The sequence below is a fragment of the Zalophus californianus genome, chromosome X (genome assembly GCF_009762305.2).
Source record: "Zalophus californianus isolate mZalCal1 chromosome X, mZalCal1.pri.v2, whole genome shotgun sequence".
Classification (NCBI taxonomy): Eukaryota; Metazoa; Chordata; class Mammalia; order Carnivora; family Otariidae; genus Zalophus; species Zalophus californianus.
In genome coordinates this window covers 124088192-124114845 of record NC_045612.1, presented here as the reverse complement: position 1 = coordinate 124114845, position 26654 = coordinate 124088192, and positions in this window count along the sequence as shown.

Below are 26654 nucleotides of genomic sequence, written 5' to 3'. Positions count from 1 at the left end.
AAGTGTCTCTATAAGTTGTGGTGGTGGCAGATGGGAGTATCGAGAACGAAGCTGCATATAGATCAGTTCAGTGTATCACGTGGTGCCACTGCTTGGTTTGAGCATCCTGCACTTGATTCGCCTGCTTCGTGAACATGCAACTTGAACATAGGCTATTGACTCTTTTAACGCCTTTGAATATGTAACTGGTGGCAAAAGTAGAGGGTTCAAGATAGCAAAGAGGGTTTGAAAAAATTCATCCTGGATGACTGCACCCCATCCTCCATTTCATGCCTCACTTTTGGGAGCATCCTTTGCTTGTGTTGTTTAAATCAGGCAAGATATACATACAAGAAGTTGAGTTTTCCATTTGAAGTTTTGATTGCCAGCCCGCAAACGAGAAACTGGCCAAATACCCATGAATAGAAAAATACATTCTCTTCTATTCATGGATCTATGCCATGCATAATTATAGTGAACACCTTAAAGCGTGCGTAGCACGGATGAATCTAATCAGTCTGATAATAAACACAGAAGAATGTAAAGACCTGCCTTTTATGTGTCAGTTAGACAGCAGGAATCATCTGACCCAATAAATTCTGCAGATGGGCTTATGTGGGTAAAATGAGAGTAGTGACCTTGAGTTGTGGGTGAGGTGTTGGACATGGAATGGACATGGGTGTGGGGGAGATAGGCGAGCAAGGTGCAGTGGTCTCTCCAGCCCTGTGATCACTGTGAATCTCTCGGCCAGCCACACCTGCCCATCCCACTCACCACAGAGACCAGTCCACCAGCATGAAGCACAGGGAGCCCCGTCTCTTCTGTGGATTCCCCGGGAGCCTAAGAGTATCATTGGCCACCCCCCTCAGAAGGAAGCTGTGACATTAATACACCAGGATTTGGATGAAAATGTAGTCCTGAGGGTCGCCTGTTTAACCTGCTGCGTCTATCACAGACTCGTCTACCGTGCCAGGACCTCTTAGAAGTCGGTACAGGGGTGTGTAATTGATCCATAGCTGTTTGCAGGTTCAGTGTTTCAGGTTGTCTCAACTCACCATGGCAAAACTGTTCTCTGACTATTATGTGTCGTGCCAGGCCAGTGACTGTGCTTCTTGTTTTGCATTTTCTTCCTAGGATGTATACATTTGTGGAATATGACCACTGATGGTGAGCGAAGAGATGGTTTCCAGACCCACCCTTTTTCGGGTAAGGAAACTTATATACAGAGAGCCTGCAGCAACAATCCCGAAATGCAGGGTTGTTCATCGAGGAAGGTAGCTCACACTACGGCGTCACAGTACGCCAGCAGTGTATTAATGCCCTTATGTTTTGTTTTGTTTTTTCCGATATAAAGGTGCAGGCTTAATGGGTCTGTTCTGTTAATCACATCCAAATTAGACTCTGTAAAGATTTTCATCAAGTTCAAGTTGCACCCAACTTGCAATAATACTTTTCAGTGTCAAAAGCTATACAATATTTAAATTTAAAAACATCAGAATTCTCACCTGCTTAAAACAAAAATTTTTTTAATGATTTTTAAATGCTGTCTTAGGGTTATGTTTTCTGTGTTAGAAATTATTTTCTTCATAAGGTGTTTCAGTCTGCTTTCTCATTTAACACTTTATCAGCATCGTTTTCCATAACCCCAGATGTGCTTCAGAATTATAAATTGTTAAGTTAATGGTTGTCTTTCGATCAAAATGCCAAAGCCTTGTCTACTTAACTCTTTGGTGGGCACTTCCCAGTTTTTACTGCTACGTGTATTTCCCAGCACATAACTTCAGATTGGTTAAAACGGTTTCCCTTTGGTGAAGATTTGAGAAGGAGTTTATTGGGATTAATGTTTTGAGAATGAATAAAAACACCGTGATAAAGACACAAAACTGAGAGGTCAGGAGAGGCCTTTGGGCGAATTCCATCTCATCCCTGTACAGTCGTAGGACCTCAGCAAGTACCGAGACTTTGGAACTTCAGTTTTCTTGTTAGGAAATGAGTGTAGACACACATATCTAATAGGAATGTTGTGAAGATTGTTTACAAATAAAATATTCCATCCAGTGGTAAGATACGGCAAGTGCTCAATTAATGATGTTTTAATGTTTTCCTTATGGGTCTTGAAATCTCCTTCTCCAGAGTTTTATGATATTTTCCTTTCCCACCATCTGCCTGGGGTACATCTCTTTTTAACATAGGTGGTATATATATTGGGCCTACATTTATACCTTAACTTGGCTCTGATTTTCTAATTTTCTCTGGTTTTGTCCTTCTTAAATGAATCGAGTAGTTATTATGTTGTAGAACAAAGTAATGGATAAAGATCCTATCCACCCTGTGAATTGATTAAAGCACCAGACAATATTGTAATGAATGGTTATCAGACTTAAATGGCCCACGACAATCCCCAGCTGACATACCGTTTCTCTAAACATGTGAGCATAGAATATTGGATCCTAGGCATTGAGAAATCCCCCCCGCCCCCGCCAAAAAAAACAAAACAAAAAACAAAAAAAAAAAAAACGCATTGAAAGCCCGGAGCATCTAAGAAGAGATTTGGGGATTCTCCTCTTGCATTTGAAGAGAGCTGGAGAGGCTGTAATGCTGGGGGGCATTGTAGTTTCCTGCATTCTGAGGTTTTGAAATCAACCGTGGCTGCTTCAAGAGCCCCGGCTCCGGTTTGTGAACCCGTGTCAGCAGTTAACAAGAACAGTAGATGATGCCGACGTACTACATGGGACTACATGCTCTTTGAACTTAGAGCCACCATTCCTGGTGATTTTTTAAAACTTTTTTAGGGCAGCTTTAGGTTTATAACAAAACGGGGAGGGTGGTACAGAGCTTTCTCGTATGGCTTCTGCTCCCTCACATGTGGACGGCCTTCCCCATTACAACATCTCTTACCAGAACAGCACATGTTTTACTAAAGAGGTACCTCCATTGACCCAACATCTGATGACGTGTATCCACCATTCTAGTGTCACACAGAGTAGATTCACTGCCCTGGAAAGCCTCTGTCCTCTGTCTGTCCCATCTCCTCCACGTCCTAAAACCTCATGCTTTTGAAAAAACAAATTTTTTTTTCATTAAAAGTCCCCCATGATAATGAAAAAGAGCAGAATCGGAAAATCATCCATGCTGATCATGCTCATCATGGTCGTCATCCATGCTCTTGACACTTTTAACCACTTTTTCCTCTCTTTTATATAGGCACAGCTTTGAAGACACGGGCTCATGTTTTCACATGGTGTGGTCACAGCCATATGTCTGCTTCTCAGAGCAGTCTAAGAATGGCTTCCACATTAGCCGCCGGTGACTCAAACAATGTCTATGTGCAGAAAATATAATGGTTAGCATTGTAATTAGTTTTCTTTGTGGCTGTCACTCTTGATTTATTTTCCTGTGGGAATGTAAGGAAAAATAGGTTTATATATTTAGAGATGCATCCAGAGTGCAGGGACACACATAAACAGGTACTGATTTTACTTTTCTAAAAGTGTAATTTGTGATCCTTTTCATGGTCCACTGGAACTGTTTTGCATTTTAATACAGCTAATGCAGTGTGCCCTTTTCACGGAGTTATTTTGTTTTGAAAACATACAGACTTTAGTACTTTGTAGTACTATAAAGCAGAAAACTCAAGTCAGCAATCAAATGAATAATTACTTATCCTCCGTTCTCCTTAAATGTGTAAAAGTACACAACTGTTTATGGTGTCAACTTGCAATAAGAAAAAAATATTCTGCCTCAGGATGCTCATGAAAACAGTCATTTTTCTTTTTTTGGCAATGCCTTTTGGGTGGATACATATTACTGTCATCCTTTAAAAGAATTAAATACAAATTGGAAACAAAGTGAAGGGAAATAAAACGCCACAGAAATTGCAAAGGAAGATTTATAACTTGAATATTATGAACAATGTTGCCAAACCTTATGATCTCTGTATCCATCGCTCTTTCTTTGCACAGTGCATAAAGGTGGGTCTCAGACAGCTAAGGTTAATAGAATTAAGATTGGTAAATTTCCAAAGAATCAACTCTGGAAATCCTCAGATAAGACCGTTTGACCAGAATGCATTACCATTAAATCTTTAGAGCTATTCAGATGTCTAAAAATCCAGATAATCTGAAACTATGCCAATGATGAGGGAGAGAGAGAGGGGAAAGTCACCCCATGAAATCAGCAGCATGCACTGGAACTTCTGTAAAACGCAGCAGTATAAAGGTAATTTTACATGGAGAACAGTGTTCTAAAATCCAGAAAATAGTAAAGGCTTTGGAGGAGATACAGACTAAAATTGGGGGGAAGAAAATGGGTTGAGCCATGTTTTTACAAGGCCTTCTGTTTGGAAATCAACTTCACTGATTTGTGGTGCTCGTTTAACTGTGTTGATTAAAGAGAATGGCCGACTGATTTGGGAGACGAGTTCAAAACAGATTCAGTTTCATGAGTTTTTAACCGAATGAGGTATTTTTAAACCATTATAATACAATTCATTTTTGACAACGTTGATTTGTATGCCTCATTTCAGCTTTACTGTTGGGTCCAAGCTTACAATTTGTAAATAGGCCCAATATGGCCATTATGTGATAATGAGTCAATTGTAAAGATAGATCTTAGGGATGGATTTAGTAATATCTGTGACATTTATGGAGCATGGGGCATGTTAAAGGCAAGACATTGAACGCTGGGGCCAGCCTTCAGCTGGAAGACGCAAGAAGGGATAGGTCAATACCAGCGTTCTAGGTACGTTGGTTCATGGCCGGCAAATCTTTATGTTCGTTGGACAAGATATCATGTGGGTACGGCGTCAGTAGCTTTGTTGCTCGAAGTCATTTTTTTTCTCCCCCTCTGTCCTGTTGCACAGTCAGGCCAACAAGAGACTTGTTTGTAGAAATGCTAGCGTAGGTTCTAACTCCGTGGGGACAGGGTAGGAAGTTTGTGGGAAATGCCTCTCTGTTTCTTAGGGCTCATTTTTTCAAGTTGATTTGAATGTGCATCCAGAGCTAAAACTGCTGGCTTGAGTCATAAGTAGGATGAGATTCCATCCTTGTTTCTCTCTCGCGCGCTTCTCTTCGATGAGCAAGAGCGGTTTGAGCGATAAGGTAGAAGTGAACTTTGCAGTACGTTTTAGAAATACCCTTGCGCGTTGCAGTGTAGCGTCCGAATGCGCTCATAGATGGGCGTTTTCCCTGAGGAGCGACCCACATTATAGTCTGGAGAAAATGTTTCAGGCTCCCCCCACTTTAAATTAATAAAAGGTGTCTGTGCAGTTGCAGAAGGCCCAGTATTGGCTTGAACTCAGCATGTCAACTGGTTGATTTTTGTTTCTTATGAAGTGGCCAATATGTGGTTTGGAGCTCCCATGATGGGAAATTTTGGTGATATTAAGAAGCCATCCTTCTGCTTTGTAACAACCCAGGAATGTATAAATACTCAAAAGCCAAAAACAGTTTAATAATATGTCTGAACACAAACACTAAAAAGGGGCATCTTGTCTCTGTGGCCTTCAGCTAGTTGTCGTGAGTGTGCCCAGCGACGCTGACAGTAAAGGGACAGTAACATGGAGGAACAGAACGCGAAGGAACCTGTGAATCAACCACTTGCAGGGCATCTCGAGATGACAGATACCCAAACCCTATAGCCACAGCAGCCCCGGACCTGGGTGGCCCTCATCCTCATTTAGGGAGACACCCTCTACAATAAATGTATTTATTCACCCTATAAATGTATTTATTCAGCCACTGATTCATGTACGTACTTGCAGATGTGAGAAAGGAAAAAAAAAAACAAATGAAAACCTCTCCTTGGACCGTAATATGTGGTTTTCTTCTTCTGATATTGAATCAGTACATTTTTGCGGGTTCCTGAAAATACTTTGAGCACCGCGGGCGGCATGCCCACCCTTAGCGGAGTCGTTCCTCCTGCCGTGGCCACGTGAAGAGTATGTGGGCCTCGGAGGACACTGCTTTCTTGGGGCTCTCGTGCGGCGTGCCTGGCGTCACTCACGACAGGGTGCTGGGCGTTAGCCTCTGGCATGGATGCCCTTCTCGTGCTCAGTCGTCCCCTTCAGGTTCGAAGCGTCGTCGTTCTGACATATCCCTCTCATTGGGCAGTGGGCCCTCTTCGGGATTGCCTCACGCTCTTGATGCCTCATGAGAATGGACATATGCTCTCTAAAGCATGTCCTCAGTTACTCATCCTCTGTTCAACCATTGCTTGACACCCAGACATTCTCTTTTTTATATTTTCCTGAAATATATCTTCCAGTTATGTCATCAAGGAGACTGTGTAGGACATAAATTTTATGAAGCCTGACTATGTTTGTGCTTTCCTTCTTCAGGCGTGATTAATAGTTTGACCAGGTTCATATCATTTTGCCTGAGAACTCTTGAGATATTGTCCTTGATGTTGCATAACCACCCTCACACGTGAAATGTCTAAAGCCAATCTTAATCTCATTCATTTGTAGATAATCTATGCTGATTAGATATTCTCCTCTCTGTGAGGTTTAGCTAATTCTTGGCATTCTGAAATTTCACAAGGTTGTGAGTTCTCATTCATTCGTACCACCTTTGACCTAAAACCAGGCATTTCTCACTTTGTATTTTTAGAAACAATTTATTCCCTTTTGTTTTCTCTTTTTATAAGCTGTGCTGGTATGATCCAAGCTCTTGATTGAACACCTAAATCACTTATATCTCAAATTCTATGCATTTATATTTTAGCTGTATAAGAGTTTCCTTACTTTGTCTTCCATCCTTCCAGTGAATTATTTCCATCCTTATATTTTTAATTTGCAAGTATTCTTTCTGGCTTTCTCATGATTCCCTTTCCGTATAAATCTAATTTTTGTTAATGGATGCAAAATGATTTGAATGCTGTTGAGGGCTAGGTCAGAGAGAGAGAGAGAGAGAGAGAGTGTGTATCTGTGTCTGTGTCCGTGTGACACTCTCTTCCCTAAATCATCGCTTTCCTTTGGGATCCGTTTTATCTTTAATGCACAGGGTTTTTTGTTTTTTGTTTTTTTACCTTACCTCCTGCGTAACTTCTTACTGACCTATGACCTGGGGTTTTCAGAAGGTGGGGTTGATTGTACCCAGTGGTTGGTGGGAGTTTCTTCTCCTGCGGTTTTGTATCATTCCATTGTGCCATTACTTTTCCCCAGTGAATGTGAAAGCCATCCGGGTATTCAGTCCAGATGAGCAGTTTGTAGACTTGCAAGGTTTTGTTGGATGGAGCTTTTCAGGGTTGCATTTCATATCACAAGGTTCCTGAATGATAACATAAGGATGCTCTTTACCGCGGGGTATCAGAACTCAGTCTGGTTATTCATTTTCTCCAGGCACTCTTTCCGGCTTAGAAAGACAGGAGCCCTGCGGTGTTTGTTTGGTGCAGGCTTGAGGAAGGCAGCTTGACAAACTGCCTAGGAAATCTCCCTACTCATCAGCTCCTTCTCCCACCCTCTGGCCTCTACTTCTTGTTTTCGGAGTCTCATGATCCTTACGTTACCAGACACACGTTCTGGAAGGTGGGTTGCACTGCTCAGTTCCTTGCATGAAGAGTCCGTCCAGAAACCTGTTGGAGTCTTTTGTTCGGAGCTGACTTTCTTCTACTTTTCTTACCAATTATGTGTTCCTTCGTGGTGGCTGTTGTTCTTTCTACGTGGGCATCTGGGAGGGAGGGAGGGAAGACTTCTAATTGTTCTCCACCCGCAATGTGGAACCAGAAGATACCAGGAGTTTATTTGTGCATCACTAAACTTAACAAAACCATAATTCTGTGACCACACTGCCAAACGTGCAGTGCAGTTTGATGATTCAGACCCGAGATGTGCCGAACACAATTTGCGCAATGAGCCCACGTTCCATGAACTTTGTTTTTCTTCTCCCGCGAAGGGAAGGCATTGCATATATCATCTGTAACATTCCTTCCATGCTAATGTTCCTTCCTTCTCCTGCCACTGTAGCATAGTATAAGGAAACATTTGAAACACTAAATAAAATGTGCCCTTTTTGAAATTTGATTCACAAACAAAAACACACGGTTACTAAGGGTAGCCTTTTCCTATGAAAGGTTTCCATTTCATATGACATTTACACTAATCACTTATAACTGGACCTTATTTTGCTGGAAATAAGTTTCATAAATGAAAATAGAGCCTTACTTCTGGAAGCACAGAATATAAAGTATGGATTTGAACAAAAATATTTTGATTTTCGGGCGCCTGGGTGGCTCAGTGGGTTAGGCGACCGCCTTCGGCTCGGGTCATGATCCCGGAGTCCCGGGATCGAGTCCCGCATCGGGCTCCCTGCTCGGCGGGGAGCCTGCTTCTCCCTCTGATCCTCCCTCCTCTCATGTGCTCTCTCTCTCATTCTCTCTCTCAATAAATAAATGAAAATCTTTAAAAAAATTATTTTGATTTTCTAAATATGAATGCACATCTCAGACACCTACTTTTTCAGCAGTTTTATTTTAAATCTCAGTTGTTTTGTTTCCCCTTTTTTCCTGGAATGATGGGAACGGAAGTTGAGGGTCTGCCAGTGAACTTAAGGCCGCAGAATTATGTATTCTCTCTCTCTGACTGAAAGCAAAGAAAGTGCCTTCCGGGTAAGGACTCTTAGATTTTGCCGTTTGTATCCATCCTGTAGTCGTCAGACTTATTTTCCATCTGACCCCTACTGTTTGCCTAAATTAGATTGGAAATTAAGGAGCAAAGGATGCCTGGAGCAAAGGAACAGTACATTTTTGGAAGTTGGAGCAAAATAGCAGAGGGAGCTTCAGCTGGGCCTTGTGAGCTAGGACTCATTAAAGCAGACTGGGAATCACTAATAGAAATAGGCCTAATCTGCGAAAGAACGGCGAAGACTTCATGTGTGAGCTATGTGCCGCATGAGAGCAAAGTGTTTTATATTCCCTTTCATCTCACTACTAGGAAGTAGCCATGCTTAGCGTGTGGTATGTGTATGCCACTTGAGTCTAATCTTGCTTTACCCCTTTTCTTTGAAAAGTCAACGAATGAACAAAGAAGAATCACAACAACAAAAAGTCTGGTCATTTGCCACATGGTGCCCTGTAATCTGGCATTTTTTTTAAACTCAGATGTGCAGCATATGTGTCTTTTGAGGAGACTCTCACGTCCTTAGATGCTGTGTGCACAGATTCATCGTTTTGGGGTCTCTGAACAACCTAAGGGGCAATGAACCAAGTGCTCGAAGGAGTACAAAGGATAAATACCATGTAGATTTTGCCCTTTACGAGCTCAGGAGGGCTACAAGACATGCTAGCTCGTGAGGCCTAGACTTCCAAGGGCCGCATTCTCGTGCCATGGAAACTAGATGTGGAAAAGACCCTCGTGCTGCATAACGGGCCTTCACGCGCTAGGCCACATCTGAACTCCGTGCAAAGAACGGGCACCATCTTGGCGTGTGTTCCAACTGTATACCTGTGCAGAGGCACAGCTAACTCAGAACGTGCTAGAAGAGCGAACGTATCCGTTTGGACTGAGCCAACAGGGCATGATGTGAAGAGAAGGGAAGTAATGCCGGAAAGGTAGACAGCAGACAGGTCTTGGAGAATCTGAGTCCCCTCAGGAGGGATTTATAGTTAATAAAGTATATAACAATGATTCATGAATAGCTTTTAATTACCAAGGTAGCGTGGTCACAGCTGTGTTTCTGGAAGGTGAGTCTCGCGGTGGATAAGAGGGCGCTCAGAGCAGAGACTGCAGGTGAGGAGTGGGAGGGAGGGAGGGCTTACTGAAGTGTAAATAAAGCCCAGACTGAAAATCAGAAAAGGATGCATTTGAGAAATGTGTAGATGGTGGAGGCAGTATGACTTCTAACTATAAGCGAAAGCTAGAAAATTAATCCCCAGGTGGACACTTGCTCTCAGAACGGCAGATCCTTAGTTTTAACGGAAGGCACTGGTATCAGTTGTCTATCACAGTGTAACTCATTACCACAAAATCGGGGGGACTTTACACACCACCTGTTTATTAGCTCACGGTTCTGTACGTCAGAAATCCAGCAACATCTTGCTGGATTCTCTGCTGAAGGTCTTAGGAAAGCTGAAGGCATGGGACCATGCAAGGGTAGGCCTTGATGATTTTCAGGGTCTGGAGGAGACTTGGTCTCCAGCATCATTCACATGTGTGAAGAATCCAGCTCCTTGCAGGAGGGAGGTCCTTGCTTTATGGCTGGATGTTGGGCAAGGACCACTCTCAGCTGTCCCCACATGTGGCCCGCTCTGTCTTCAAAGCCAGCCACAATGCACTGATGCCTTCTCCTGCTCAAATATCGGTGACTCCCCCTTCTGCTGAGAAGATGCCCTGCTTATTAAGGACTCCTGTGGCAGGACTGGATATCTACTGGGGTAACCTGTCTTTTACTTAACCTCAAAATCGAATGATCCAGTAACCTTACTTCCATCTTTCAGAAACCCTTCTGCCTTGCACGGCTTGCAAACGCGTACGTTTGTGGTCCTGGGCATCCGGGCAGGGACTCTCGCGGTCGGGCCGTCTCTCAGCAACGCCCGCCACAGCATCTCTCGAGGAATTACTCTACTGCGGGAGCACTATACATCCGCGCCGCTTTCTCCTTCACGCCAGCCGTGTCGTCGTTGGTTGCCTTTTACATTTTCATTCCAGAAACAAAAGCAAAGGGAATGCACAGGTGAGGAGATAAAGAGCTGCAATAAGGCAAAAGCGGTATCCTGAAATAGCGCTTTCTTTGGAAAGTGTGGGATAAGCACATATGCTGTGAGTTGGCACAGAGTGGAGCTTGTCAGGGGCTGAGAAGATACTCAGACGTGAAGGAATCTGTCACCACTCAGCTCATGCCAACGACAGCGTCAGACCACATCAGCCGCGAGGCTACAAACTGGCTTGCACTAATGTGATAAAAATAGAGACTTCTAAACGGAGATTTCAAAACTGGCCAGACCTACAACCTGAGAATTACAAGTGCTTATTTTATGGCTGTGGGATAAACAAAAAAGGCAGTCATTCGAAATGTGTGATAGTTGCAAGTGTGAAATTCTAACGTTTTGGGTGTATGTGGCTGTTCTGCTGGAGTCTTCTTTCTCCGAGGGATGGATGGAAGCTCATAGTCTTTACCGCCATCTGTCTGTATGTGTGCCAACTGGGCTGCAGAGTCCCCGAATTTCACTGAATCTGCATTTTGTCTTTTCGTCTCTTGCTGCCCCCGTTGAGAAATTACCGAAGGGAGTTCTATGATGGGGAATCAACTTGGCTCCGTATTTAGGAAAGCAAAAGGAGTAGAGAGGCAGAAAAGGGATTGATATTGAATGGAAATAGAATTTCTCATGGGACTTGTTCTTTTGGATTTTTCTTTAATACTATCGTACCACATTGTGATGGTGACTCATGATCCTGAAGCCAATGCTACAAAGACCCTTGTCTGACAAGACAGCCGTGAGACTCCCCAGTGATGTCAAGACAAATTAGAAAGCACACATTCTTTGTTTATAATTTGCTTTTATTCTCTTCCCAACCTTTCTCTCTCCACATATTCTGCTGTCTCTTTTTTAAAAAAAACTCTTCATCATTTAATTGTTTAGGTTTTCTGGGTGTTTAAAAGCGCTCATAGAAATCTTCAGGCTTCGTCACATTTATATGAAATCTCTTACAGTTTTTCTTCTGATGAACGTGGTTATATTTATTTTCAACATATTCCTTCTGCGGCTCAGCAGCCTCTGGCTTTTATGACCACGGCTTATCATAATTTTAGAAGTACTGCCCCTGTACAACTAGCATGTTTCAGATCAGCCCAAGGTGTTAGAAATTCCAGTTCTGATATTAATAATAGACCTCTCTGTAACTACAGAACTACTATTTATGTTTTTTTAAACTTAGCTTACTGGAAACTGTGTATAAAGACTGAGAGACTAAAAAAGTCATGTGAACGTGAAAGACACTTTTGTCAAGTATGAATTTTTTTACATGAGAGACAGATTTCACAGATATACACAATGGAGTTAAGTGTTGTTGTTTTGTTTTTTTTTAAATAAGATGTAGTTTCATGGTCAACTCTCTTTCGTATGGGAATGTGGTACAATTAATAGAATTATGTCACATTTTAAATTCAAATCACATTGTACTTGTCTCAGATCTTCTTGTAGGCATTAGCTATGTAATGGAATTAGTGAACAAGTAAATTATTTAAATACAGATATTTTATAACGTCTAAGTAATTCAGAGTGGATGGCATAAAGTGGCATTTGTTAGATATTGTAAACATAGTACTATTCAACGTTTCTTAGTTGTTGTGAGTTGGGATTTGGAATAAGATCACAGTATTAAAGTTGAAGCATTTCCCATTCTGTGTTTCACATTTTGTTCTTGGCCCAAGGGAAAATCACTTTGGAATGTAGTCAGTGTTTTACTTGTGGGAATGGGAAAGATGTGTGTGTAGGGTTATTTGCCTACATTTTCCCAAAGGAAACTTTAAAACCTTAAATGTACTCTCTAGCCAGTGGTCGTCTTAGTTTTCTAGAACTCAAGCATGGATAAATTGTGAACCCGAGAAGCCTATCTTCATGCCCAGGGAGAAGCTGGCTCAGAGCTTTGGAATGCCCTGGAATCCATGCTTGGGATGCCTCTGGTTGGTAGAAAGAACAGAGAAGTGAGAACGGAGAGGGGAAATTCCAGCCCATGAAGCAGTCGGCATGGAATGACTAATCAACAGTCACAAACCATTTCAGAAATGATTTTACCCTAGATGAATATTAAATCTCCTCCTTCTCCACGTCTCAGACCAGCAGAGTCCCATGCACCAGTTCCCAATGCCAGAGACAATTTCTTTTTTCTTAAAGTGAGGTGGAGTATGTCTTGGTAGAGATGAGGCCTCAATTATGCTTTTCCTGTGGCTGAGAGGGGTCCATAGTAGGTGACCTCAGAACACGGAGGGCAAGCAGTATTTGGAAACGGGAGATGTGAGCGAGTGTGGCCATCTTGGTGATGATCAGCACCATGGGAGACTGGACAGAGCCCAGGATTTGTTTATATCCTGAAAACAGGACCGCAGCTAAGACATAAATAGGGAGATTGAGGCATATTCATACACTTGCAACCAAACAGCTCTGCTGTGCACATAGGAAAGCAGGACCTTAGACATTCTTGGGCACAATCACCCTTTCACACACAGCCGTCAATTATGATGAGTCGTAGGACACCATATTTGCGATTTGGAAATCACTTTCACTCTCGGTGATTGTAGATTGCTGACGTGTTTGCATTCTGGTCTCTCAGTTTGGTCTTGATGTTTTCAAAGCGTCACCCTCAGGAGTGAACCACTGGGTATGACGAATGTCTCATAGAAGGTGTTTCAGGTTCTTAGAATTATTGGCATGCGTTGTGAGAGAGGTAGCAGTACCTTTAAATGAGAAGTGTTTAAAATACAGTCCTTGAAAAATACTTTGTAACCTGAATATTTGGTAGTAAACAAGTCAATTATAGCATCACCGTGTATGGGTTTAAAATTAAGCTGAGGGGGCACCTGGGTGGCTCAGTTGGTCAAGCATCCGACTATTGATCGCAGTTCAGATCTTGATCTTGGGGTTGTGAGTTCAAGGCCCACACTGGGCTCCGTGCTGGACATGGAGCCTACTTTTAAAAATAGATAGGTAGGGGCGCCTGGGTGGCTCAGTCGGTTGAGCGACTGCCTCCGGCTCAGGTCACGATCCTGGAGTGCCGGGATCGAGTCCCGCACCGGGCTCCCTGCTCGGCGGGGAGTCTGCTTTTCCCTCTGACCCTCCTCCCTCTCGTGCTCTCTGTCTCTCATTCTCTCTCTCTCTCAAATAAATAAATAAAATCTTTAAAAAAAAGATAGATAGGTAGATAGATAGATAGATAAAATTAAGCTGAAGACAAACTGAGCACATGTAGGCTCCCCTCCCAGTTCCTGGATGTGCATCTGGGCTTGTCCGTTCCCTGAAGAACTCCGACCTAAGCAGCGCATGTTTTATCCTCATTTTTTCCATTTTATTTCTTCATGTATGTGATCCCATTAGTAGGAGTCCGCTTTACCTATTAGAAGTCCCTTAATAATCTGTCGATGCCCCTCACTGTTGTTTCAAAACCGCTATTGTATTTTTTCACAGAATTAACTGTTTCATCATTGGTCTTTGTTATTTTGGCAGGAGGGTGTGTTGACGAGTGTGCCTACTGTATCAAATTTACACAAGCTCTGAACAGACCACTGTAGCTTTTCTGAAACTTTTTGTACTGAGGCATCTCAGTATGTTGCCCAGTGTATCAGGTGTGTGTTACTGTGGGGAAAAGTACTGCCAAACATCGTGGTGATTAAAACAACACTCATCGGGGCGCCTGGGTGGCTCAGTAGGTTAAGTGCCCGACTCTTGATTTCGGCTCAGATCATGATCTCAGGGTCGTGAGATCGAGCCTCAAGTCGGACTTTGGCTTCCACGCTCAGCAGGGAATCTGCTTAAGATTGTCTCTCCCTCTACCCCTCCCTCTCTACCCCCCACCTCCACCCCGCCAAATAAATAAATAAATAAATAAATAAATAAATAAATAAATAAATCTTTAAAAAAATTTTAAAGACCCCAACACTCAGGTATGATTCACCTTGTTTGGGAAGGGTTTACCTGGTCCTTGGCTTTGGGGTTTCTCACAGGTTGCCATCAACATGTCTGTGAGGGCTGTAACCTCAGGGCTGGAGTGCCAAGGGTTGTTTCGAAGCACAAGTGGTTGTCGGCAGGCTTCAACTCGTCACCGGTTGTTGGGCTGCAAGCTTCAGTTTCTCGCTGGATGACGGCTGAATGCTGCCCTGGTTCCTTGCTGTGTAGGCCTCTCCAGCATGGCGTCTTGCTTTATCAAAGTCTACAGTCCTAGAACATAGTACGGAATGTGTGCTAGCAAGGCGGAGGCCGCAGTGCCGAGTAGCCTTGTTGGGGAAGTGGCCTTCGCCTTGTTCAGGGCGCTGGTCGAGCCCACGTGGAAGAAGGGGATGATACCGAGGCGTTGGTACCAGTGCTGAGAATCACGGGCACGGTCTTTCCCGTTGGCTCACCACCCTTGTATTACATCCTCTCATGTTACATGTCACAGTTTTACAGGAGACCTCTCTTTTCCTAAAGCAGGTCAGTCATACACAATAAATGCCGTCCCCCAAAAAAGGAAGAACTCAGTTCTCCATATTCCGGGAATTAGGACGTCTCTCCCCCTTTAGGGATGCCCTGGCCCCACGCTACTCAGAGTGTATGCTGTGTGTCCCCTGGGGGCTCGTGAAGATGCAGGTTCTCAGGTTTCACCCCAACATGAAAATCAGCATTTTAGCCAGTTGCACAGGTGACTTGTGAGCACACTGAAGTTTGAGCCAGGTGCTTCTCACCCCGGCTGCACATTGGACTCACATTGGACTCACCCTGCAAGTTTTAAGAGATTTGCACTTCTGCAGCCTAAGGCATGGCCTGGGCAGTTTCCTCACATGCTTCTAAGGTATAGTTACATCACTAGGACAGACAAGTGTTAGTGTATTCCAGCGTGCATTGTCACAATCAGTGATAGAAGGGAAAATGCCAGACAATTTTGCATGTATAATTTTTCATTTGTTTTTATGTAAAACAAAGTTACTTAAAATTTTTTTTTTTTGTCATAGGTAACAGTTGAAGATGGCTTACGCCAATCTGGTATAATTTTAGTGCTTAATCGTGATCACAAAGGAATGATCAAAATTCCATTTCCTGAAATTCTTGATGATTTGCCCCTTGATTAAAGGTTTTAAAATCTGAAGTGACACTACTGACCACTTTGGGAAGGCATGGTTTCAATTTCTATTGTGGATATTACTTAGTAATTGCAGAGGAGCATCAAGTTGCATAGTGGTTCCATTCCTTAATAGTTGTAAATAGGTTGGAGCTGCCCAAGGGACATTTAAATACAAGTCTGAAAATTCATTGTGAAGGAGTGGATCTGCAATCACTTGTAGCTGCCCAAGGGACATTTCAGTACAAGTCTGAAAATTCAGTGTGAGGGAGTGGATCTGCAATCAGTTGATATATAACTGTGATGTTATAGATACTCATATTCGATTAGAAGAGTATCCTAACACCTACTGTGCACCAGTCACTGTCCGTAGGGGTTCAACATAGAGAAAAACATGTGTAAGAAATACGTCCCTTCATACGGAACCTACAACCACTTTGGAGAAATAGATACGACCTTTCTCATTGACCTCTATGTGTAATTGAACACTGAGAAAAAGTTACACAGCATCATGTATAACAGAAGCTACTCGTGGTTGGGGAACACTGCCCTGAAGCCTTCATGTTTAACTGGGGTCGTGGAGAATAAGTGGGCACCTCCCTGATGACATGGGTGTGGCAAGGAGGAATAAGAAGGAAGAGTTACTGCACTGTTGGCTTTTTGGAGTAGAAAGGGGCGGGCCTAAGAAGGATCTGTGACCAATGGGAATGGAGGGAGAGGGGGATGGGCAGACCAGAAATGGCCTTCTGGCCACTGGAGGAAGTTTGGACTCTTTGTAAGAGGAATGACAAGTTAGACAAAAGGCCAAGAGGCAAACACCAAGAAAGAAATGAGTAAGGCATCATCTCCGTCTTGGAAAACCTCCGATATAGGGGCAGAAAAATCATAAAGCGATGGGATGGGTACACTCCCGGGGACATACATGAAGGATGTGAGCACTAATATATGCGCCCCTATGTTTCTTTGAGAATTAGTTACAGTAGCCAAGATATGGACGCAATCCGAGTGTCCATCCACTGATGGATGGTGTATATTTAATGGAATATTACTCGGCCATAAAAAAGAACGGAATCTTGCCATTTGCAATGACATGGATGGACCTACAGGGTATTATGCTCAGTGAAATAAGACAGAGAAAGACAAGCACTCTATGATTGCACTTATACGTGGAATCCAAAAAACAAACCAGATGAACAAGCAAACAAGAAACAGAAACAGACCCGTAAATACAAAGAACAAACTGATGATTGCCAGACGGGGGGGTGCGCAGGTGACAGATGGTAGCTATAATTGTGGGGAGCACAGCATCACATATCGAGTTGTCAGCTCACTCTGTTGTGCACCTGAAACTAATAGACCATCGTGTGTCCGCTGTACTTCCATGGGCGCGGGGGGGGGGGGGGAAGGACGCAATGACAAAGTTATCACCAAATGCCTCAAGGGCGGTTGGACTGCAGTGACCCGCCAGAGAAACTCACTGCCTTTTTTCTACAATCAGTAAGAAAGTGAGACCTCGTGAAACCCCAGGAGAAATTTGAAGCCTTCGGAATCTCTTATTTCGAGAGAGAACTCTTTCTTTTTCATGGATTTATGTCATCTTACAGTGGCATGCTTAGGAATCTCAACCTGATTTTCAGTCCTATGACTTTAAAGTTAGTGTTTCCTCTGTTCTGTATTTTAATTTTGTTTACTTTTTCCACTCCTAAAATTTTCTTTTAATTTTGGGAAATAAAAAAGGGAGCCATTTCTCAAGACATGATGCATTCACGGACAGACTGAGGAGGACTGACAGCCATGTCCGTAAGGAGGCATTTCTTTGCACATTTTCCTCATCATTTCCATGTATCTTGGACCGAATAATTCAGTTAGAACACAGTAGTCATACCTGACCCTCGTCACATCTGGTCACAATAAGTATTTGCGCCATAGTTAGTGTATGAATCTACAAGTCTCCTTGTGGAAAGAGGCTGTCTGTTATTTCTTGGTCCTTATGCCAAATTCCTGGGCACACAGCAGCCTCTCTGCAAACACTTGTCAATCAAATTAGGCTTCAGCCATGGGAACACAGAAATAAAACTCAGTCCAATTCACTGGAGACTCCTTGGAAACCTGAGAAAGAACATCAAAATCCTAGCACAACCAAAGACTGAAAGAGTGGCCCAGAACCGTCCTGCTCAAATTGTACAGAACTTTAAGGAAGTCTCAGATGTATTTTCCCATTGACAAAACACCCTGGGAAAGATATGTATGCAGCTTTTCATCTTTAGCTAAAGGAATATTTCTTGATTGCTTTCCTTCTTAGGTCAGGTTGGCCGAGTATAGCCAAGGAAATGACCAGGAATAAGATCAAACTTAGACTTGGACACTTTTTTAAATTTAAGAAACAGAATTCATATCAGTATTTATTATTAAATTAGTCTGTGATTTCCATATGATAAATATTACTTGAAATTGGAATTATTCATATTTAAGTGTTTATCTTAATATCTTTATATTTTTTTTCTTTCAAGAGCATGCATGCACATGTCATTGCTTTACTGATTAAAAGGAGATAGTCTCTCCTTTTAAATCTGTTAGGAGGAGAAAAAGAAAAAAAAAAACCACAAAAACCTAAATTTAAAATCCTTAGTAATATTTGCTTCGTCTTAAATTCTAGAATGTGAATATTTAGCTTTTATTTATGAAGGAAGAAAAGTCCAGGAGTATTTGTCTGACCTTATCCTTGTCTGTCTTGAATATGTGATGAAAATGATTTATTAGAATATAAAGAGGTTAAGGGGCGCCTGGGTGGCTCAGTCAGTTAAGCGTCTGCCTTCAGCTGAGGTCATGATCCCGGGGTCCTGGGATGGAGCCCCTGCAGATTTCCCAGGACATAACCCTGGATATTCTGATTTAGAGAGTCCGAGGTCGAGCCTAGCAATCTGTACTTTTTAATTTAAATTTCAGTGAGTTAACATACAGTGTAATACTCGTTTCAGGTGTACCATATAGCGATGCAGCACTTCATCCAGCACAACAAATGCTCTCCTTAGTCCCCGTCACCTGTTTCTCCATTCCCCCAGTACCTCCCCTCAGGTGACCAGCAGTGTGTTCTCCAGAGGTAAGAGTTTGTTTCTTGGTTTCTCTCTCTTCCTAGCTCTCCTTTTTCCATATGCTCATTTGTTTTGTTTCTTAAATTCCACAGAAGTGAAATCACATGATACTCCTAACAGTCTGTATTTTAAGAAAAAACACATTCCTACTCTTATGAGACTTTGGTGCGCTGACAAAATTAGGTGCCACGAATATAACTCCAGACTCCCCTTTCACAAATGGGGAAAATGAAGCCATTCAGAGACCATGCATTGTTCACTGTTGTTTATGCTATTTGTCACAAAATACAAAGGCAGGTCTCAGAAACCTAGTGTTTTTAGTAGTTGCTGCAAAGCTGAACGAGCAGACAGCTGTTGTGTACTGAGCCTAACGTTATACAAGTGCTGTAAAGGATATATGGCTTAGACATCTCCCTCTCCCCTCGGGACATTCTGCTTCACAGTGCATGCAACACGCATGTACACAAAAACTTGTAATTATATAATTAAATATGAAATGAGGGCAAACTGCCATATGGGACGGGAGGGTGAGGAACGTTTCGACCAGAATGGGAATCAGATGAGTCTTAAGAGAAAAGACGCGTTAGTATGAGTCCTGAAGCGGAAGGAAGATGTCCAGAACGGGAAAGTGGGAAACGGAACGTCCGAACGTGGACCGAGCAAAGGATGAGGAACGTTCCCCTGCGCTCAGGAAAGGAGGAATTTTAGCCTATGGCACCAGGACCCGAGATGTACAGACAAAAACTGTTGGAGGAGGTGTGCTTGAACAATTAGGGGACAGCGATTAAGAACAGAGGTTGAAAGGCAAATGCCAACCCGTTAGGGGTCAGGGAGGTAGCAAAGCGGGGAGCTGGTGAAGTAAACAAGGAGGTCAGGGATTGTGAGGACCCCGGTACATGGGCGACTGCGCGGCCCAGCCAGAGCCGATCGAAAGCTAAGCCATACTTGATAAGGCCCTGCCGGCCAAAGAAAGCTGACCTGTGGGGCAGATGTAGCCTCCCCACCCCCGCCCCCCCAGCCCCACCACAAATGCCACTTTCTCCTTCTGAAAGCCCAGTTCAGGACTAGAGCGCATCCCCATATTCTCTAGTCTCTTCCCAGGCGGTGTCCACCAGGCCTCAGGCTTCAACTGCTATCTGAACGTGGACGTGCCCCCTGTGCCTTCTCCCTTTCCCCCTGTGTCCCTCACATCTCTCTTTGGGCATCTCAGCGGCACCTGGAGCGCGAACGCGACTGAATGAACCAGGACTCGACCTCAGCGAAATCCCTATCTGTCCCGCTTCCTCCTGGTCACCTTGCCTCTGTCATCTAGTCCTGCCAGTTTCACCCTTTAAATACCTCTCACACCCACGTACTACACCATGTCCACGAGTGTGTCGCCGATTTGCCATCAACTCTTTCCTGGGAGGAGCTCACCCTGCACATCGCTGACAGTCCTTTTCGGTACACAGCAGAGACAGTTGTCTGTGCGGAGGTGATGATGCCGCACCTTTCTCCCTGGTGGGCCGGAAAACTCCGTATTCTTTCACACTGCGCGTACACAGTGATAGAGGGCCTGGCTCCACGTTACCTCTCCAGGCTCACTGGGTACTGACGTTCTGGTCTTTCTCTCTGGGCAACAACAACAACACGGATTGGCTTCAGTTTCTGGAGCACATCCTGCTTCCTCTGGCTAAACCCCGTTGCACATAAACGCTGTTCCTGCCCCTGAAATCTTCTTCCCTCCCTTCTGCTCCTTCTCCGAGACTAGTGGCTTATGCATTCATGAGATCTTCGTTCTAAGGTCAGGTTCCATAAAGTACCTCCTGAGCTCATTGATTCAGCCATTAGGCTACACGTGTTTTTTGTCAACACTGTTTAGTTTCTCTTATGCTCCTTAACGTAGTCCATAACCTTTTGAAACTTTATTATTTTCCCTAGCATTTGTCCCGATTATTCTTAACCCATGGCTCTAGGAATTGTGTTTATAGGCAGAGATGTTATTTGAAGGAGTTAATGAATAAGCAAATTAGTATGTTGGGAGATATTGAATATCAAGCTAAAGAGGAAGGTTTGTATTTTATTCTGGAAGTAAAGTGTGTGTGTGTGTGTGTGTGTGTGTGTGTTTCGTTTTGTTTGTTTTTTAACAGGGTAGATCGTGATGTGATGTTAACCCTACTTAGGAAGAGATACTAACTTCCGGTGATAGTCCTGTGGAGGATACACAGCAGAGGGTGATGGGTGTTGAGAAAGCGTAAACGAAGCTGATGTAAGACGGAACCACAGCAAAGGGCTGAGGGCACATAAGAGGGGTACAGAATTCAGTGAGTGGTGAGGTTCAGCTGCCAGGACTTGATGGGTAGAGGAAATCTTCATGGGGAGAGGAAAAAGGTGAAATAAGAGTCAAAATGACTCTCCAGTTTCTAGGGTGGGTATATAGGAAAGCAGGTGGCACCATTACCCAACTTAGGAAAGTCATAAGGAACCCCAAGACTGCTAATTCCAGTTTTCTGTCATGATCATAGCTAAAGAGATGGACCCTGCTATAGCTCATGAACACCATCAGTTGCTTCTCAATTAAAGAATACTCCAAAGTGGTCAAAACCAATACATCATTAGCTTGTAACAAATTGTATTAGTACATCGTACAAGAGTAAGAGGAATGGCTTTCATATAAAGCAGACTACGTAGAGGTTTGTAACATGGAGCTATTTTCTCCCTTATGTGCGTTTTTATTTTTGTAAAGTGATAGGCACAGTCTTTAGGCACAATTCTCCATCTTCAAATACCTTCAGGTATTTTCTGTTTTCAGATCTGTGTGAACCAACCAGATAGATGTAGTGGACTTGGTCTTAGAGCTTAAATTACATCACTTACTTTAAGGGAGTCTTAGGGTATCTGTGCATGATTTTCTTTTTAGGATACCAGGTAAGCTTGACATATTTTGGTTTTGCAAGATGTGATGCCTTTAGGCATTAAGAATACAGAACTGGATGGGGCGCCTGGGTGGCTCAGTCAGTTGAGCGTCCGACTCTTGGTTTTGGCTCAGGTCATGATCTCAGGGTTGTGAGATCAAGCCCTGAGTCCAGCTCCACACTCCGTGCAGAGTCTGCTTGAGATTCTCCCTCTTCCTCTGCCCCTCCCCTGCTCTGTCCCTCTCTCTTTCTCTCTAAAAATAGTGAATAAATTTAAAAAAAAAAATACAGAACTAGAGAATTTTATTAATACAATTAACTACTAAATAGCTAGAAAAGCTAGCAAGGACAGGCAGCCAACATGAACAATGAGATGTCAGAATGGGTTGTCAGTGTTCATTCGTCCCAAGTCTACACCTGTGCTGTCCAGTGTGGTAGCCACTAGCTGCCTGGGACTGTGTTTGCATTATTCAAGATGAAATACAATTTAAAAATCAGTTCTACAGTGGCACTAGCCACCTTTCAAAATGTGATTCCATCTTGCAAAGTGCAGTTATAAAATATTTCCTTCACTATAGAAACTTCTGTGGAACAGCCCCTGGAAGGGCTCTTCGCTGTCGTACTCTAGCAGCCAGGATGTTTAGAAGCAGTATTATTAAAAGGAGCAGTTAATTTCTTCCTGTCAAGTCATCTTCCTCAACCAAGGAGTTCTTTTAAGGACACTTTGCTTTTCCCCTTGGTTTAACCATGTGAACTGGACTACATTGTATTGTTGCTATAGTGTGTATGCATACCAGTGGAATAAATGATCTGTTTCCCAGGACTCAGAGTTCTGTGGAGTTCCTCCAAGAGGCAGGGCAGCTGACAGTGAGAACGTCAGCATTGCCCTCTGAGTGGCTTTTCCGCTGTCAATGTCAATGTGTTTGAAAGGTTCTGTCCAAGGTGCATTGCACTGTGTTTTTAAATAACCAGGGTTCACGTGTCCCTGTGATTTCAGAGGTTGAGCAGAAGGAGAGGAAAGGATGGATAAATAAATCTTACTAGTTCCCAAAGGGCACTGTGTTTGCAGTTACTTTTCTTACTGGTTTTAACTCGTTTATTCAGTCACGTTTACTGGGCTTACCTCACCCTCGAACAGTTAGGGGTAACTTACAGAAACATTTACAACGGCCTACGGAGAATAGATGTAATTAGAGTAAAGGGAAGTGACGTTAGGATAGTAAGGCCACGCATGAGCTAAATGCTTGCTGTGGCGGAAGCCAGACTGTTGAATTCTGTTTCTCAAGGCAGGGACCAGGGGTGACCCAGGAATCACAGAAAGCTCGAGTGTCCTTCAAGCACTCCTCCACGAATATGACAGTTCACGGTCTGGCTTTGAGGATAACTGGGCAGCACAAATATGACGTGAGCTACTGCTAAGAAACCACTTTGGAATGTTGTGTATTCGCCATGAAAAGCCAGTCTCTGTGCCTTCCCTGACTCTGACACAGAGGGCCAAGTAGGCACATTCTTAAGAAAATCAATGAGCCTAATGACAAAAACACAGTTTTAAAATAGATGTCCATCGTCCATCGGCAGCCCACCAGAGAGCCCACTGAAGAATCATCTTCAAACGGTATTCATATGAAGAAACTGGCCATTGTAATGGAATGATTTTATAATGTAGTTCCCAGTTACCCGCATTTATATGATAAACTCACTTCTGCTTTTTCCCAGTGACATACCTCTGCCTACCTGTGTACATAATTGTTTTCCTATAGTGAAGAATTGTCCCTAAAAGTGTACTCTGAAACAACTGAAATAAAAGGTGCAGCTTACAGTGAGGGATCAGAGCACGGTTAGCCACCCACTTGGGGTTTTGACCTACCCTTGACCTTGTTAGCAGTGTTGTAAGTGACCTCGTCCGGGTAGCAGACAGGAGATGTCGCAGGGTGTTGTTACCTGATCTCCTCCTAGAACTTATCTCTCAATCTCCCAATGTCATTTACATACCAGTCTGGGCTCCTCTTTCAAACAAAGCAGTCGTTTTGATAATTTGGGTCAAATTTTATTTTTTCTGTTAACTAGGTAATTACCTTCTTCTCTGTTATAAGTAGGCAGCCAAGTGTAGACGCTCAACTCTATAACTAATAGGTTGCAGACAACCTACTTGAAGGCCTCCCCTTTCTGTCTAGAGATCATCAGCATTAGTGTAAGCGAAAGACTGCCAGGAGGTAAATTAAAAACAGGAACTCATTTTCTGTTTTGCAAAATCTAAAATGACGGGGGGGGGGGGGGGGGGGGGGGGGGGGAGAGGGCGCGGGCCATGAAGTTTCATTTACATTAAAATATGACTTTGTCTTCCTCACAAGATTATGTGTAACTCACTAGCTTAAGCTCTAAAACCACATGATTTAAAACTTCAAGCATATAACTTTTTACCATGTAAATTAAAACGGGGGATTTCTTCTTAAGAAAGGGAACCGTTGCATGCGATATATATATCAGCAAATTGGCCGGTGAGTGTAACAAAAGGTCCTACATCATTTTAACATCCAGGAATGTTGCTTTAAAGGGCATCCAAGATAAAACAACTGACTCAGAAAGAAATACACCACATGTTGGAGTTACAACATGTCGTTTCAGGGATCGAGAGTGAGTTGCAAAGTGAGTATGATTTTTCCAGCTATAGTGACGTTTTCCCAGGGACAGCGATATTTAACAAGGAAATTGTAGTTTAATCCACCAGCACTGTCTTTCTTCCACTTTGTTAGAAATAGTTGTTCCTATTGAAGGCAAATTGTCCAGTTTGGGATTAATGTCTTTATCAGTGTTGGGCACACATAACTGACCTTTGTCAGTCATTTGAGAACCTAAAGTCATAATTTATGTTTTTAAGATACTGGGTGAAACCAGGGACTTTGCAAATGCAATTACGAATCCCTAAAATTAGAAAAAAGTTAAACCAGAAACTTGTATTTTTCTAACCTGTAAGGTATGGTTTGCAAGCTAATCATAATAAATTTTATATGTATAAATAACACACTTTATTCTGTAGTGCAAACAACTGTCACTAAATTCCAGTCAGAAGGCTTTCTGTAAGTTTTTTAATTTATGCCACTTTATCTGAGATCTCTCAGTATGGATTTCACAAAAATCACATTAACCGTATGAGTTGAAATAATTTTCACTTCCATTTTGTCCCACATCAAGAGCTGGTGTTTATGTCTGCTCTGGCGCTGATGGCTTCACGTCTTTGAGCAAGTAACTTTTGGCCTTGGTTTTGTCTGGAAAACGAGCTGCTTGAGCTAAAGGGTCTCTAAAGTCCTTCAGCTTTTAAAATTTCTACAATTCTAAGTAATAGGTGGAATTCAGTGCGTAAAACGGTTACCATTAGGACTTAATAAAATTGACGGTGATTTCTCCATTTATTAAGTGCAGAACACTACACTCAAGTAAACCTTCCAGAACTCCAGTGGGGCAGAGGGAAGCACCCCCAAATGCATCCAGGACAAAGTGGATCATAAAACTGCTATTTCTGTCAGAGTGTCCCCCAGGCAGTGATGTCCAGGCAGAGGAAAGGGAAAAGGTGGATTGCTTTTCGGAAGAGGCACAGATCGGTTGGGGCCAAGTGTTGAGCGGCTTTGAATGTTGACTCAAGGAGTTTCCATTCCAGCCCCTGCCCACGACTTTGCGAGAACCATATCATGGTTAGCACGATGGGATACAAGGCAGAGCCTCTTCTGCTTGAGGAAGAGGCTCTCGGTGGGACTGTTTAGGTTGGACTGGGGCAGGGGATGATTGGGATGGGCCTGACGGAGATGTGGAGGCGGATCGGACGCAGAGGGGAAGTCTGCCCAGGCTCCGTTTCGTTGACCTCTTCCCAGTGACCCTACTCTTCTTCTCTGGGATGACTTTTTTCCCCCTTCTGCTTCTTTGGCTCTTCCATCTCCATTTTCTTTTCAAGATGTATTTCCTTACAAACTCCTATAGATCGAGCTTTCACCAGTGTGGTGTTCTCAGGTACATTTTTACTCTTAAGACTGACGAATGTTCCATATTTTCCCAGTAATGGAAACTTTCTCCCAAAACCCCACAGTTCCCAGTAGCACACAGATACCACTGGTTGGATAACTCCCAAATTTCCAGCTGTCACAAAACCCTCTAACTTACTCATCCTTATAACCTAGAAACTGTTAGACCGCTCTGATTTTTCCAGGAGTCCCTTGACTTAAAGATTCTCGAAGTTCAGTTTATTATTTCCTTCACATCTGCCCTTCTGTCTTCTCCCTTACATTTGATAAATTGATGTTTAGTCACATTCTACGTCCTAAAGATTCTGTCTGCTTATTATTTCTCTAAGCCACCTCTGCATTGCACCAGCTGCCAGTGTTTAAATTTTGATTATTTTAACCCACTCCAAATTACGTCTTTCTATACCTTTCAAGTATTCCCCACACCAAATCACACTCCAGACAACTCCTGGAGTGAGGAGCAAAAAGAGATCTGTTACATAAATCCCTTTGTTCGCTTCTTTCAGTGGACCCTTATTAACTTTAAGATCAAATCCCACTTCTTTAACATAGTTGGAAAAGAACTTTTATAATCCCGTCCCCGACAACCTGTGAATTTCCACCTAGCCCGCTCTGCCCTCCATAGCTGGGTGTTCTGATCATTCTTTTTTTTTTTTTTTTTAAGATTTACCTGTTCATTTTAGAGCAAGAAAGAGAGAGAGAGAGAAAGCACGCATGCACGGAGAAGGGCCGAGGGAGAGGGAGAGAGAACCCTTAACAGACTCCATGTGACCACAGAGCCAGTGGTGGCGCTCGGTCTCAGGACCCTGAGATCATGACGTGAGCCGAAACCAAGAGTCGGACACCTAATTGATGGCGCCGCCCAGGGGCCTCTCTGGGCATTCTTGATGACCTACAGTTTCCCTCTCTGCCTGTGTATGCTCATTCTCAAATC